Below are 12,244 nucleotides of genomic sequence, written 5' to 3' on the forward strand. Positions count from 1 at the left end.
CAATACACCAAAGCTAGTTTACAGATTCGCAGACATAAACATATACAGACTGGTGTGACTAGACACAGATAAGTATATGTTGACAGGCTGACAGACACATCTTGATTTTTTTCCTTAAAGAGGAAGTAAACCCTCCTCTGCAAGTTGTACCTATAGGTAAGCCTATGATAAGGCTTACCTATAGGTACTGTAAATATCTCCTAAACATGTACCGTTTAGGAGATATTTACCTTACATGCAGCCAGTGACATCACTGGCGCATGCGCTCTGAAGGAACGGCCGCTGGTGCCGTTCCTTCAGAGCCCCGTGCCGTGACCATCGGCTCCCGCGCGCGTGCGCAGGAGTGACGTCACCACGGCTCAGGCCCATCAGATGGCCGGATGCCGTGATCCCGGAAGACGGGCGACTTAACGTGTCGCCCGTCATAGAGGTAAGTGGGCAGCGCAGCGGGGGCTCGTTCTAAGGTAAGTATTTCATAATGAACTAGTATGCGATGCATACTAGCTCATTATGCGTTTCTCTTTCAGGGTGAAAAAAAAATAGGGTTTACAACCACTTTAAGTAATGCTTCCTCTACAACGGGTGTCTTCAAACTCTGGCCCTCCAGTTGTTCTGGAACCACAATTCCCATCATGCCTAGTCATGTCTGTGAATGTGAGAGCTTTACAATGCCTCATGGGACATGTAGTTCTGCAACAGCTGGAGGGCCGTAGTTTGAGGATCCCTGCTCTACAGGAAGATGAGCCCTGTCCAACTCTGCCAAACTCTACCCATTGTTGGGATAACAGTTGTCCACACGTAGTGCAGACTCAGGAGAGGTCTTGCTGCCAAACTCTACCCATTTTGGGATAACAGATGTCCACACGTAGTGCAGACCCAGGACAGGTCTTGCTGCCAAACTCTACCCATTTTGGGATAACAGTTGTCCACACGTAGTGCAGACCCAGGACAGGTCTTGCTGCCAAACTCTACCCATTGTTGGGATAACAGTTGTCCACACGTAGTGCAGACCCAGGACAGGTCTTGCTGCCAAACTCTACCCATTGTTGGGATAACAGTTGTCCACACGTAGTGCAGACCCAGGACAGGCCTTGCTGCCAAACTCTACCCATTGTTGGGATAACAGTTGTCCACACGTAGTGCAGACCCAGGACAGGTCTTGCTGCCAAACTCTACCCATTGTTGGGATAACAGTTGTCCACACGTAGTGCAGACCCAGGACAGGTCTTGCTGCCAAACTCTACCCATTGTTGGGATAACAGTTGTCCACACGTAGTGCAGACCCAGGACAGGTCTTGCTGTTTCTTCCCAGGTTTTATTCCCTTATAGGCACACAGCAGTCAGGCACATGGAAGTTCACAGTCCCTCAAGTCAAAGAACAGGATGTACATGTCTTTTTGCAGTTTTTTTATGCCAATAGACCTGGCATAGGGTGAGGGTGAGCCTTAAAATACTCCAAGAAAACTTTTAACAAATTGTAGATGAGGACTCCAAAGCTAATTTGCTCCTTCAGGATGAAAACCACCCTGTTTAAAAATGAAGAATAAACTGCTTCTAAACAGGGACCCCTCAGCAGGGGTAAAGTCCTGGATGTACTGTGAAAAGTTCTACTGAACAGGTACTTATTATTGTGCCCTAAATACTGTGTTGCTATTGCAGTATCAGTCAGCTTCTGTACTTAATTGCATGTGTCCTGGATCCTCAGATGAGATTTCTACATATGTTCAGGAGGCTAGGCAAGAGGTCCCCCAGCCCAAGCAGGAGCTGGGACCCCAAAAAAGGATTCTTGCATTTTGCAAAAACACAAAGAAGGTTCAAGCACTAGTCCTTGATGCAGGTTCCTGTTGGGTCATAAACCCAAAGGTTATTGTGCTGTAGAAAATGTACATCAATTGCACTTAGGCTGCCCAATCCTTAACACAGGATGGTGTTTGAAAACAGTTAAAACAAAAAAGAAGGATGGCGCTCTTGTGTGCACATAGGGTTGGTCACTGTATAAGTAATGGACCAAAAGTCTCAATGAGACTATTGCATTTTGCAGCTGATCTCCCAGAGATGCCTCAGCCCTCAGAACAAGAGGAAGCTGTTCTAGCCTATTTATGCCCATCTCAGCCCCTTTGCAGTTCACCCACTCTCCCAACCAGTGATTGACTAAAGAGGCATGAATATGCAGGCCAGGGTCTAAGCTCTTCCCTTCACTATACCCTAGAGCTCAGTGGGATTCAGGTAAAGTAGCTGAACCTGCACCAGCAGAATCTAGAGTAGACACTACTAAACAAAAACTGCTCTCCTTGGTGTCAAGGAAGCCAAAAAATAATTTTACTTAACACTAGCAGCCTACTGAGGTGCTACACAAACGTGAGTTTTGCTATGGCTAATTGTTTTTTTGCTTAATAAAGCCAAAAACTGTACAGCTCATAATCTAAGATCAGAAAGCTTTTCCATTTTATTATCCTTACTTAGAAAAGCAGGACAGGCAGCATTCGCTTGTGCCATATCTCTCCTGCCCTTTGACTTAAAATGTAAGTTTGGATAGAATAGGGAAGAGTTAGAACCCCTGTGGGGTTACTGCTTTGTAGGTTCTGATTTCACCTCACTTACTGTCACAGTGACAAATGTTTTACTAGACTAGAGATCTAGGAACCCCCTTTTTTCTCAGGCAAACCCAATAAAGACATATGAAAATGTAGAGCTAGTCTGGAACTTCTGCATGTCTGTAGACTTCTTTAGGCTTCTACATACAAGCTTGACTGAGCCCTCCTTGGGGAACAATGCAAATGGCCAAGATAGATTTCCTATTTTTTTCCCTAGATAAGCTGCTTTTCAGGTGTTCCTCCCACCCTCCCGAATAATATGCACACTTGCTTGATCCAAACATGCCTGTCTTTACTATGATCTTTTCACATCATGTGATGTTTACATGACCGGCAGCTACAGAAAGTGCTTTCAGCCCCGGTTCACACTTGTGCGTGTGCGGGGTTCGCATGTAATGTCGGAGCGCACTGCTCCGACATTACATGCGATCGGCTGTGCGGTGCGAGTTTAGCCATACACTTTGTATGGCTAAATTCGCACCGCAGCCGCACCAAACACGCACAGGGACCCTTTTTTCTAGCCGCATCAGGATCGGATCGCACAGCGGTTCACACTTGTGCGATCCGATCCTGTGCGAACTGCACGATCGCACTGCGATATGCGATCAAACTGGGGGTGTCGTTAAGATTACATTGACACCCCCAGCGTATCGCATATGGCAGTGTGAACTACCGGGGGTGCGTGTGCGATGCGGGAACAGGCTGCGGATTCGCAGCCTTCCCGCACTCGCATAAGTGTGAACCGAGCCTCAAAGTGAGAAGAGACATCACTGTATTTGAAGTGTTACTAAACCCAGGAGCCTGCATTTACTATATCTGGTCTCCCAATGTACATAGAACATGGACATGCATTCTTTTTAGTAAATATAAACTGCTAAATACCTTTGATCATCAGCAGTATATAGCAGTCTTGTGACTTCTAAAGCATGTAGTAGGGGTTTTCCTTCTCCTCTGACTGTCCAATTAGGCTGACCAGCATGACCCCTAACTTTCTGTTTGGACAGTGCTGATTGGCTGTGTACTAATCACATGCACCCTCCCCCCCCCCCCCAAAAAAAAAAAAAACTCTCTAGCAATACTCACAAAATTGAGCATGTGCAGAGTGTCCTCAAGGCCTTGTTCTATCAGCAGATGGATTGGGGACAGTAAAAAAGGGGAGGATCAGAGAAGACAGGATCAAACAGCATTTTAACACAATTCAGAGGATTAACCCCTTAGGTTCCACAGTAAGTATAACAAGAATGCTTTACTGCATATACACACTGATTTTACTGTTGTGGGTTTAGTAACACTTTAAAAAAACATAACTACCTCGTATCCCGACTGCGATTGACACTGCAAGAAGCAGTGTCAAATGCCTATATGCAAGAAAATAGCTTCAGTGTTTCTGCACTAGTAAACCCCAAATAAATCAATAACAGACAGGGGGAATATTTTTTCAGCAATGACAAACTCACAAGCCAAGAAATGGTTGCCATATAGATACCTTTAACCAATAAACAAATTCCTCTTAAGGCTGCATTCACACTTGAGCTTAGCGTTTTACCGCGTTTTTTACCACAATTTTTACCGCGATTTTCAGGCTTTTTTTCCAGGCGTTTTTGGAAGCAGGCATTGACATCTATCAAAAATGCTGGTAATCAGCCCAAAAAGAAGCTCATGTACTTTTTTCAGCTGCAGGCGTTTTGCAAAACGCTCAGATGTGAACAGGGGCCATTTAAATGAATGGGGTTTTACTTGTTGGGCGTTTTGGAACGTTTTTTTTTAGTGTTTTTGGAGCTGAAAAATACTCAAAAACGCCCAGGGGTGAATGGAGCCTAAAGGAAACTTGTGCTAAAGAGAAATATGTAGGCTGTGGTTTCTGACCATGGAGCAAGCGTGCAGTTCCGGATTTTTTTGTTTGTTGCAGCTGTATTGATGGCACAATTCTACAGCATCTGATTCCTTTGCAAGCAATTCTCTGGCTTGTGTGTCCGAGTCTGTTTTAAACACTTGTAAACATTACTGAGCCCTGGTCTGTTTTGAGAGTTTTTAAAGCTGTTTTGGACTCCTGTGGGCCTCATTTTAGTTGTGTGGCAGTCTCTACCACCCTTCTGGAAAATTATTTACAGTTGATCATTTCTTAAAAGGTGGTAGAGGATGCTCAGGAAGCAATCCTGCAAAATTCTTAATGCCTTTTTTTTTTTGTAATGAGGTAATAACAGCAACCAAGATCCATGTCCATGCATTTGTCTCACAGTTGTAGTGTGGTCCCATTGACAGCACCACCTGTTATGTGGCTGCAAGAAGTCTTTTAGGATAGGAAGTTGAGAGGCTCAATCACCTATTTTTACTGCCCCCTTTGCCGACCATGCAAACGAGGCCTTAAAAATTTGGTCTGCCACTGCTTCTGTTGGTTTAAGCTTTGAGTGACATTCCTGGGTACCCACTGGCACTGCTTCTGTTGGTTTAAGCTTTGAGTGACATCCCTAGGTACCCACTGGCACTACTTCTGTTGGTTTAAGCTTTGAGTGATGTTCCTGGGTACCCACTGGCACTGCTTCTGTTGGTTTAAGCTTTGAGAGACATTCCTGGGTACCCACTGACACTGCTTCTGTTGGTTTAAGCTTTGAGTGACATCCCTAGGTACCCACTGGCACTACTTCTGTTGGTTTAAGCTTTGAGTGATGTTCCTGGGTACCCACTGGCACTGCTTCTGTTGGTTTAAGCTTTGAGTGAAATTCCTAGGTACCCACTGGCACTACTTCTGTTGGTTTAAGCTTTGAGAGACATTACTGGGTACCCAATAGCACTGCATCTACTGGTTTAAGCTTTGAGTGACATGCCTGGGTACCCACTGGCACTGCTTCTGTTGGTTTGAGCTTTGAGTGACACTCCCGGGTACCCACTGGCACTGTGTCTGTTGGTTTAAGCATTGTGTGACATTCATGGGTACCCACTGGCACTGCTTCTGTTGGCTTAAGCTTTGAGTGACATTCCTGGGTACCCACTGGCACTGCTTCTGTTGGTTTAAGCTTTTAGTGACATTGCTAGGTACCCACTGGCACTACATCTATTGGTTTAAGCTTTGAGAGACATTACTAGGTACCAGCTAGCACTGCTTCTACTGGTTTAAGCTTTGAGTGACATTCCTGGGTACCCACTGGCACTGCTTCTGTTGGTTTAAGCTTTTAGTGACATTGCTAGGTACCCACTGGCACTACATCTATTGGTTTAAGCTTTGAGAGACATTACTGGGTACCAGCTAGCACTGCTTCTACTGGTTTAAGCTTTGAGTGACATTCCTGGGTACCCACTGGCACTGCTTCTGTTGGTTTAAGCTTTTAGTGACATTGCTAGGTACCCACTGGCACTACATCTGTTGGTTTAAGCTTTGAGAGACATTACTGGGTACCAGCTAGCACTGCTTCTACTGGTTTAAGCTTTGAGTGACATTCCTGGGTACCCACTGGCACTGCTTCTGTTGGTTTAAGCTTTGCGTGACATTCCTGGGTACCCATTGGCACTGCTTCTGTTGGTTTAAGCTTTGAGTGACATTCATGGGTAACCGTTGGAGGGTAGCCCTGGGTGTCACCTAACCAGTGAGTTCTTGGAATTCTCTTTTTCCCTTTACTATTTTGGATTAGTAGGTTTTGATGTCCTAACAGAAAGTATTTGTATCAAACACAGTCAATCTTTTGAAGCAATTCCATAACGGCAACCTACTTATTGCTACTGGTATAAATTTCCTTCAGGAGTATCAATAAATAATGTAAAACAGTACAGTCAAAAAAAGGGGTCTACAAACAGACTATTTAACTCACCTGTAGAGTTTCTTTCATGAATAAGCCACTACTGAGCCATAATCCACTCTTTAACTTCAAATTCTGCACATGCAGTTATGACTATAGATCTGTAAAGACAAAAAAATGCTAAATTTAACCAAGGTTTTGTGTGGGTGGATACCTGATTATGAGCATTTACCTGTGACATACACATCAACAGAAAATACACAATCAAATACTTTGATAACTACATGTCTTTGTTTATACCCTATTTTATCCAATATACTGGAATATGTTTCTGGCCTTGTGGCAGAAGAAAATAATACAGAAATTATGTAATACTGTGTAGATGATCAGGAGTTAATATGCAAAAAATATCCAAACTGCCATCAATCAATGTAATTTCAAGCCTGTCATTGTCCTGGCAGGTCTCCATTGAAAGTGTTCTGCAGGGAAGCACACAGAGAAATAGTCTGTGGGTCAGGTATCCCAGCCCAGAGAGTCTCAGTGAGATGGAATGATTTGTTCATTTTATTCATGCTATTGAAATGCTTTCTTGAAATATTTCTTTATTCAGAAAATGACCCTTTCAAGTGTAATGGTACCTTCTGGGAATGAGAGGGAGAGGATTCACTTTCCAGCTGTGATGATAGACCCAGCACAAAAATACAACTACCCATGAAACTGTAGATCTTAGGGAAGAAAGAGGCATGAGAGTGATGTCTAGTGACTATGGAACTGGTAGATTTGGCAGAGTGACATGATACAGATATAACAGGTGATTACATTCAAGACACCATAGAACAATAGTAAAGTTATTTATTCACATTTATAGCTTTAATGAACATTTGAGGGGGGATTGAAAACTGTTATGCTTGCAGCCTGTGAATATGATTTTTAATGTGTGGCTAATGTGCAGTTACACTTTCCTCACTGTGAACTGCAATAAAGCGGGCACAATGACCACATGCTTGGCATAATTAAATAAAACACAGAAAACAGAACAAGGTTCTACGTTTATTGTGTACTCAAACATGGTAGCATTTCAAAATAAATGGATTGTGGTTAATAATATGGCAATCACAGTGAAAATAGAAGAATCTTTGCTGCTCCATTATAGCATATAAAGAAGTTTAGTGGCTATATAAAGAGAACTTTATATCACAGCGCACTTGACTGCAATATTGTTATGGCAAATGCATTGACATTTGAAGAAACATGCCAGCTATGACCTCCTTGCTGCTAAACCTTTCAGATGAGGTGGAGCATTAGGTCCTGATCTACAACCTGAGTGCAGTGTTGCTTTGCATTATGCATATGTGTGTGATCAATTGTGCTGACATCTTAAGATCTCTGAAAAAAAGCAGATTTACTCAAGGCTATGGGCTGAAAGGGCACTCTATTGGAGGGACAAAGCTCTCAGTGTGTCATGTATAATATTACACAGTTTGGGAAAACTCCCTCTGATGTACACAGGGGGGTTAATTTACTCAAGGCAAATAGACTTTTCACTTTGCAAAGGAAGTTGCACTTTGCAAGAGAATTTTCCCAGAGCTAGTAAATCAGGTTCAGCTCTGCTGACTTTCATTCAACATGTGCAAGCAAAAAAATGTTTTTTTCCTTTACCCTGCACACAATTGGGTATTCTTTGCAATGTGAAACTTCACCACATTCATTTGATATTGAGAACAAAAAATACCGTTTGAAAAACACAAAAAATTATGTCGTCTCGTTTGCGAAAGAACGATATTCTATACATTGGTGTTGAGGTTGTTCTGTTTAAATCTGTATAATATGTTAATGTTGGCAACGTTTTCGACCGATGAACACTGTTTCAATGGTCGGCGGGCAACGGTCGGGCGATATTCGGACCGTGTATGTTGGCAACGTTTTCGACCGACAAATACTTTTTCAAAAGTCGGTGGTCGAATGATCGGGCGATATTCTAATCGTGTGTTCACACCATTAGTCATGACCACAAAGAATTATCAACAAGTCATATATTTAATGTAGCCATGAACAAGCCAAGGTATCAGAAAGCCACAAACCAGCAATGGAAGCTATGGCTCACAGCTTGGGGCAGACAGTAAAGAATCAGAAAATTAGGAACCACCAGAGTTGACAATAAAGGATCCCATTCTTCACTGAGCTGCCTCAGTGGAAGAAAGATGTGTAAGAAATAAGAAAAAACCAAAGGGTGGGGCCTCCTTAAGCAAAATTGTTGGCCAACGAAATTCTAGGCAGCAAAGTCCTTTTAGACTAAAAATGGGTTGTACTAACATTAGGATTGACTAAGAACTTTGCTAAACTATGTCCAGTATTGGGCACCACACTGTAAAAAGTGATTTAAGGCTGTGAAGATAGTAACAAATCAAAATATTTAAAGGAAACCAGTACTTGCAGAATATAGAGATAGCTGCTGCTAACCTCTTTTAGTTGTCTGGTTGTCACAATGATCCAATGGCATTATTCATTTTTGAGGCAAAAACCAGGAAAAAAGTAATGTCTAGAGTTTGCTTGTTCAGGTGGCTTGTCAATGGATCAGAATATATTGAATCAAAAAAAGGCAAGTATTATTTTTTACAAGGTAACCATTTAACATGTAGAAGACTTTACAGCCTGAAGAACTAATTTCAAAAATGAATAATGAAACTTAAAAAGTAGATTGGATTATTTTCTTGCATTAATTAATATCCTACATTATAATAACTAAAGGCTAATATAGTAATATTTGAATAGAGTGAATTGGTGAGACTTTACCTTGGTGGGAATATTTTTTTTCCTACTGTGTTTTAAAATGTGTCCTGTTGTGTTGCTCAGGGATTTGTTTTGCCTTTTTCTGGACCAAAACTTCATCTTGCAAGCTAAACTTGATGGGCATCGGTCTTTTGCAACCTTATTAACTATATTTAACTAGAACTGTTTCCCAAAAAGCAGGCCCAAGTGGTTGTCATGCCACAACAGATGCCATCACAAATGTGTAGAACAGTAATAAGACTAATTCTAAAAGATGTCCTCATTAATGACCAGTTATGGTACCAAGGCCATTGAAGCATTAAAGGTGAGAAAATTAAAATGAAAGAATTTGCCCATTCTGCTTATCTTCACTACTATGTCTAATGCATCAATAAAATAAATACTCTTTAATCTTTTTGTCTGGATCCCATGGAGCTGCACAATTCATTAATTTACGGCTTCTAGAAAGCTGTAATTGAAGGAGGAGTGTCAGCACCAATATAAATTATGTTCACAGCTCCATGCCTTCCACATTAAAAAGTGATACATTCATTGATGTAATGTAGATTCTTCTAATTTCATCATATGAAAGCATCACCTTAGCCAAGGGAAAGTTCCAGGAAGTAGAACTTCCTGTTCATTAACATTGGTAAGATATTGCTTACAAAATTATAATGATGCCTTAGTGAGTTTAGTTACTTTAATCAGAATTTCACTGGCAAATGTATCCACAATATTTAAGATATTTCTTTTGAAATCTGAAGGGGAAGTACCTTAAAAGGAGTGCTGGGCGCTGTTTTGCTATGCTGAGCCTTATGAATACTATATAAACACAGAGTTTAATTAATAAAAGTTTCCATAACGTAATAAAATATAAGGATATTTATAATGTGTTTTTATTCTCCAGCTGCAAAGGGAAACATTGACTTTTTAGGGGGTCTGTATATAGATTTGCATATTTGTAAGCCATAAGAATGTGAATTGTGGGTGGAAGAACAATCTTCCAGTGTTCAGACAAGTGCATGCAACTGCTCCAATATTGCGTTCATTTTCCTTTCCCCTAGTTTTAATTAATCAGCCCCAATGGAGTTTGGAACCACTCTATAAATGAGTAAACTGGGATTTTCACTAATTTTTGGTGTACTTTGTTTACCTATTTATTCACTAAATGTATTAAACAGTGTTGACCATGCTTCCATGCAAATTGGCTAGCTTGCAAATTTCTGAAACATCACTCTTTTGTGTTTTTTTTTTTTTATTAAATTTTGCTGCCCTTAGTTACCAGTTTTCAGGGCCCTTATACAACTTTGGCTAAATTCACAAAGACATTTGCAGGGGTCAGTTGATGTGTTTTCAACTCCCACCAAATGCTCCTTAATCACAGAAATAGAAAGAATGTATAAAGCTAAACACTTCCACATTCTCCAATAATTGTGTCACGCCATGCTGAAGTGAATGTTTGGGCAATGCCAGCCTGTTGATGCAAACTGTTTTGGTTCGCTTGAATCAGAGCCCTAGTAACGTAATGATGGATTCTTTTTTATACCTAGTTCCCACAGCCTTAGAATACAAAAAATAAATAAATATGATAAATAAAGAAGCCTATCCTACCCACACCTGACAACTGTACCTCCATTTTCTCCACCAGCTCATCCCCCACAGCTATTGCCTTTTGTTTCACTTGACCCCCCCCCCCCTTTCTAGACTAACGAGCAGGGCCCTCAAAATCCTCCTGTATTGAATTTTATTGTAACTGTATTGTCTTCCCTCAAATTGTAAAGCGCTGCGCAAACTGTCGGCACTATATAAATCCTGTACAATAATAATAAATAAATAATTGCTATTACTACTGCACAAATGTCAGGAAGGAACACTGCATTCATTTGCACTGTGGGCTTATTGGCCATATTTTTAGATATTTTACTGTTGAATATGGCAAATCACTATAGATAATAAACAACTTTTTCGTTAAAAGATCTAATAGTCCCATCACTGTCTCCTAAGCAAATATGGACTTTAGATTTATTAATCATTTTACAGATATTTAAAGCCAAAACGTATTTTTTTTCTAATTTTGGACAGAGTAGAGAAGGTTTTTTTTTGGTATTGATTTCTCATTAGAGAGATTTCCCTTCACTTCCTTATCCTGCAGATGCAACAGAAAATAAAGGAATATCTTTCCAACTTGAGGGAAATCCCCTATTAGATATCATGGGAACACATGTCTTCATTGAAAGATTGCCCTCTTTTTTTGCTCTGATGGCAACTCCAAATTTTAGATGTGACCACACCTTCATTTTAGGCGACATGGAAATCAAATCTCACTAATAGGGAATAGGACTGTAAGCAAGTTTAAAGAAAACTACAGTGATTTCTCATCTTTTTTCATAAATACGTTTTAATGTGATTTTAACCTATCTGCACAGCCTGATTTGTATGATCATAAGTCACATATGATTTGTAGCTTGTCTGTCTGGACTAGAGCCTATATGTAGCTAAGACAGTGCAACAGTGCATTCAACATCCTTTCTAAATCCTTTCAATCCTTTCTTTGGAAACACCCAGTAGGCGGGCGAAACGCGTTGACGCACTTCCGGTACGGCTCTGACGCATCGTCATTTCCAGTTACACTTCCTGGATCAGCCGTGGAACGCACGCGAACAGCGGCGTCCACATAATTCTGTCACATATACACTGCTTGTTTCTCATCCCCGTTTGTTAGCATGTTTTCTCCACTTGGAGCAATCTAATAAATTGTTTTAAAACGTACTTCGCCATATGCGGCCTTTTTTTTCAATTTGGGGTTTATGGAGATGACTAGGACCAGTTCCATATAAGAAAATACCTGGTACCATAAGGCATCCTACAGAAGAACTCCTGGTGCAATATTTCATTCATCTCAGGCGTTACATATCTGCAGTTCTGGTGAGTGGGGAACCGAGAGGGGTCACCGTCACCTGGAGCACCTTATATATTATAATTTCTGCACTGGAGCACTTTTGGATTTTACTGTTCACTTTAATGAAAGGACTTTATTTATGAAATTGGTTCACACCACTTTCATATATTTATAGCACTATTTGCACATTATTATTATTAATGTTTTAAATTTTCATATATGCTAGCGCTGTTTTAATTTTGATTCTACTA

At 40.9% G+C, this 12,244-nt stretch overlaps 1 protein-coding gene across 1 annotated transcript in view; it reads right to left on the bottom strand.

Annotated features, from left to right (window-relative positions):
• The window catches only part of NEXMIF (neurite extension and migration factor), a 480,173-nt gene that overhangs the window by 274,237 nt on the left and 193,692 nt on the right, over positions 1–12,244 (bottom strand). The window contains exon 2 of the mRNA XM_082262772.1: positions 6,398–6,486. The gene's annotated coding sequence lies outside the window, so the exon portion shown is untranslated. The remainder of the gene's footprint in view (positions 1–6,397; positions 6,487–12,244) is intronic.

Source organism: Pelophylax lessonae (assembly GCF_965119305.1).
Source record: "Pelophylax lessonae genome assembly, chromosome: 7".
Taxonomy (NCBI): Eukaryota; Metazoa; Chordata; class Amphibia; order Anura; family Ranidae; genus Pelophylax; species Pelophylax lessonae.